General features: G+C 39.8%; 1 long non-coding RNA gene across 1 annotated transcript; it reads right to left on the bottom strand.

The window, feature by feature from the left end:
* Positions 1-3,172: 3,172 nt before the first annotated feature.
* LOC143785966 (uncharacterized) lies at positions 3,173-4,684 on the bottom strand. The gene is made up of 2 exons (XR_013218180.1): positions 4,568-4,684; positions 3,173-3,892 (listed from the first exon to the last, which is right to left on the bottom strand). It is a non-coding gene; the product is annotated as an uncharacterized LOC143785966 (long non-coding RNA).
* Positions 4,685-4,885: the final 201 nt, after the last annotated feature.

Below are 4,885 nucleotides of genomic sequence, written 5' to 3'. Positions count from 1 at the left end.
TGGATTACCTAACTGCCTCACAAGGGGGTATGTGTCAAATCATCGGACCCACCTGCTGTCATTATATAGACCCGAATAGTACTATGAGTATGACATTTAAATTAAAGGACGTACAACGACTCAGAGATCAGTATGACAAAGATAATGACCAGAGTAAGGATAACTGGTGGTCAGATACCTTTTCTTTTCTTAACCCAGCCAACTGGTTCAGAGGAATCGGTGGGTGGGTTGCTGGGATTATGCAGAGCATAATACATATAGTTATGATTATTGTAGTCATATACGTACTATTCCAGATTGTGCTCAAGGGTATCTCAGTATGCACAGATAAACTTTGTGTAATAGATGCAAGAGTATAAATTAATATTACCGTACTAATTTTTGTTTTTATATTTTAGTATACTGCTAAAGAAGAAAATAATTTGCAATAGAAGAATTAATACTAGATTTGATTCTCTTATTAATAATATAAGTGTGTGTATGTGTAATACCAAAAATAAAGGCTTTGTCTTTGGCCCTATGGTAATAAATAAAAAGAATATGTCAAAGGGGGGAATTGTGGAGATTAGACTGAAAGAATCCATTGTGTCTTTCTGCTGAGACATCTGGTTTTTTTATCAAGAAACTAGAGCAAAGTTGACATTTCCTTTTATGGACGCATTCCTTTTTGATAGTGTAACCTTTTTACCTACATACTAGAAACCTTATCTCTAGTATAGACTGTTATTGTATAAGGATGTGAAATATGAGCGCTTGTACGCATGTCTGTAAAATGTTTAACTTTTTTCTATATAAAAGGAGGGGGTACAGCCCAGTGAGTCAGATGCGCTCCTGGGCTTTCCCTGTAAATGATCACACAACCTTTCGTGCTGCGTGTCATTTCACTTGGATTCCTACAGTTAGGAAGCCAGGGACAGATAAGGACTCAACACAGCGTACTCGGGACAAATTGTACAACAACTTTTGGGGTCCAAGTTCTCTTGTTACCCTTGGAAAAATAAAAATTTGGGGGGCTAAAAATCATTTTTGTGGGAAAAAAAGGATTTTTTATTTTCACGGCTCTGTATTGTAAACTGTAGTGAAACACTTGGGGGTTCAAAGTTCTCACAACACATGTAGATAAGTTCCTTTGGAGGTCTAGTTTCCAATATGGGGTCACTTATGGGGGTTTCTACTGTTTGGGTACATCAGGGGCTCTGCAAATGCAACGTGATGCCTGCAGACCAATCCATCTAAGTCTGCATTCCAAATGGCGCTCCTTCCCTTCCGAGCTCTGCCATGCGCCCAAACAGTGGTTCCCCCCCACATATGGGGTATCAGCGTACTCAGGACAAATTGGACAACAACTTTTGGGGTCCAATTTCTCCTGTTACCCTTGGGAAAATACAAAACTGGGGGCTAAAAAATTATTTTGGGGAAAAAATTTTTTTTTTTATTTTCATGGCTCTGCGTTATAAACTGTAGTGAAACACTTGGGGGTTCAAAGCTCTCAAAACACATCTAGATAAGTTCCTTAAGGGGTCTACTTTCCAAAATGGTGTCACTTGTGGGGGGTTTCAATGTTTAAGCACATCAGGGGCTCTACAAACGCAACATGGCGTCCCATCTCAATTCCAGTCAATTTTGCATTGAAAAGTCAAATGGCACTCCTTCCCTTCCGAGCTCTGCCATGCGCCCAAACAGTGGTTTACCCCCACATACGGTATGGGGTATCAGCGTACTCAGGACAAATTGTACAACAACTTTTGGGGTCCATTTTCTCCTGTTACCCTTGGTAAAATAAAACAAATTGGAGCTGAAATAAATTTTGTGTGAAAAAAAGTGAAATGTTGATTTTTATTTAAGCATTCCAAAAGTTCCTGTGAAACACCTGAAGGGTTAATAAACTTCTTGAATGTGGTTTTGAGCACCTTGAGGGGTGCAGTTTTTAGAATGGTGTCACACTTGGGTATTTTCTATCATATAGACCCCTCAAAATGACTTCTAATGAGATGTGGTCCCTAAAAAATGGTGTTGTAAAAATGAGAAATTGCTGGTCAACTTTTAACCCTTATAACTCCCTAACAAAAAAAAATTTTTGGTTCCAAAATTGTGCTAATGTAAAATAGACATGTGGGAAATGTTACTTATTAAGTATTTTGTGTGACATATCTCTGTGATTTAAGGGCATAAAGATTCAAATTTGGAAAATAGTGAAATTTTCAAAATTTTCACCAATTTTCCGTTTTTTCCACAAATAAACGCAAGTAATATCAAAGAAATTTTACCACTCTCATGAAGTACAATATGTCACAAGAAAACAATGTCAGAATCGCCAAGATCCTTTGAAGTGTTCCAGAGTTATAACCTCATAAAGGCACAGGGGTCAGAATTGTAAAAATTGGCCCGGTCATTAACTTGCAAACCACCCTCTGGGCTTAAGGGGTTAATTTTGTGGATTTTTTGCGGATTTCCCACTATGTTATTGAATTGGGAAGCTCTGGAAAAAAGCACCCCCCACACTCCCCGCACGGGAGAGCCACAAAGAGGACAGATGGTGGGGCGCACAGACGGCTTTGTCCTTCCTCAGGACCCCTTACAAAAATAGTGATTTATGCTCACTTTATAGCTTAACACAGAGGTTGAGAGTTGGATTGAATGAGAGGAGATAAATTAACCCTTGCAGGTGCACCCCACGTCATGTGTTGAGAAGTGTGTACGTGACAGTGGTCATGCTCGGTCTTCACTCCATTCATTGGTTATAAGACTGCTGAAAATAGCCGAGTGCTGTACTTGGCTGTCCCATAGAAAATGAACATCCTCTTAATTCAGAACAGGATTGCAGAGCCCCAATATTGGGGGTTCCAAAGCTCTAGTCTTGATATCACTGGTGGTCTCAGCAGTCAGACCACCAGCAATCAGCAATTTATACCCTATTAGGAGAGGCATAGGGGCATGCCACTAGAAGTGGTATTAGGGGGGACGTGCCACTAGGAGTGTTATTAGGAGGGATGTGCCATTAGTAGTGGTATTAGGAAGGACAAATACAGACATTGCATTATCAGACACATAATTACAGCCCTTATATTTCTGTTTGCCTTCATATTGTGGCAGCCATGGATCATAAAAATGAGAACTAATATATACAACTACCTGAGTGCTGTATAAAAATAAAGACATAAGGAGACCGATCATTGATTTTAAACATATTTTATTAAATACAATCTTTACCTCTACCTAAGACCAATGATCCAGAAGAAGGCAAAAAACCTGGACACGTTCAGCCAATGTGTGTTACAGGGAAAAAATTCCTTCTTGACCCTGGGAAAAGGCGATCAGTTCGAGAACCCTGGACCAAGGCCATACTACAACTAACTAACTTACTGACATATATACAGCAATAATATTCAATATGGAGACTAATTTCTGGATAGCAGATCTTCTTTGTCCTGGTAAGTCGCCTCACCTTTCCTCGTCAGATCAGACCCTGAAGCTCATAGCTTGGCCATGTTCATCTCCCCTGTAAAAAAACAGAACAGTACCCCCCACAGAACACTACCCCCCCACACACAGAACACTACCCCCCTACAAACACTACTCCTTAATATACATTGGATTGTTGCATCATATCAGGACCATTATACAGTTGGCAAACAAATAAAGTTGCACTCTGTAGTGCTAAAGCATGTAAATATGTATGTTCTACTCCTTATACCGTTGGATAAGACAGCAGACACCTAAACAATATGATGTCATGATGCACTGATTCCAGGATTAGTTCCATATAATCAGCATATAATGACATCATAAGACAACAAATATAATGTACAGACATATTAAATGATTAACACTAAATAAATCGTGTGGCTCTCTTTAGATTCTTCATGTTCCTTCCAGGATCCAGATTCTCTCCCTGGTAAGAAAAACAATAATATGAAGGGGGAGTATCAGTATAAAACCTGTAGAAAGAGTCATAAATATATTGTACTCTATGCAGATAAACAAGCCCCCTTTTCTCTGCATTTTTAAGTTTTGACGTAAACTCTTAAAAATGGTGTACTAAATTTGTTTTTTTAAAAATGTTGTAAATGCAGTTATATATAAGTAAAATAAATAAAATAAAATAGGAAAATAAAATGGTAAACTAAATAAATAAAAAGAAAGTAAAGTAAACAAATATATTTTCCCCCAATGTATGTACACCAACCTCTCTCCCATGTGGGGGAATAATGGTACATTTTTTGCCCCAATAATCTTAAATTGAAGTGACAGAACCACCACCAACAATCTGTGCCAGCCACAGATACAACTTGAAGTGTCACTGACCATAGAGGCGATAGTGGTCTCTCCATCCGAGGTGCGATCTTTGTGCTGACCTCTCTGATGTCCCCATGTTTGCTGTATAGAACTCTCAGTGTCCAACATTCCGCTGTGTGACCTCACAAAGAACCTTCATCACCCAAGTCTAGAGATTCTACCAGCAAAGGCTGAAGAAATCTAGAACCTTACAGACACAATCTGTAGACTTGGAGGGTCCATGTTGGCGCTAAGTTCACTAACTTAAATCCCTGTAAGGTTTCTTATTTACCTGCATCCTCAATCCTGGAACTTCCACTCTCCTCATCTTCATCTCCTGAAATGAGAATCTGTGTCCTTGATCCTGGATCCTCCGCTCTCCTCGTCTTCATCTTCTGAAATGAGCTTCTGCCCCCAGAACACCTGTTTTTATAGATCCACAGTCATTGTGACATCATGCTGTGAGGTAATAATGGCCTCCTGTATTTGATGATGTCACATATGACCAGGGGTGGATTAAGGGTAGCCAGGGCCCCGGGCTGTTCAGACACTGTGGGCCCCCCCGGTCATGTGACGGGGTCATGTGACGGGGGCAGGGGTGGATTAAGGG

Source organism: Ranitomeya variabilis, chromosome 7 (assembly GCF_051348905.1).
Source record: "Ranitomeya variabilis isolate aRanVar5 chromosome 7, aRanVar5.hap1, whole genome shotgun sequence".
Classification (NCBI taxonomy): Eukaryota; Metazoa; Chordata; class Amphibia; order Anura; family Dendrobatidae; genus Ranitomeya; species Ranitomeya variabilis.
The sequence above is the reverse complement of the archived record's forward strand: the minus strand, read 5'-3'. Positions and strand labels throughout refer to the sequence as shown.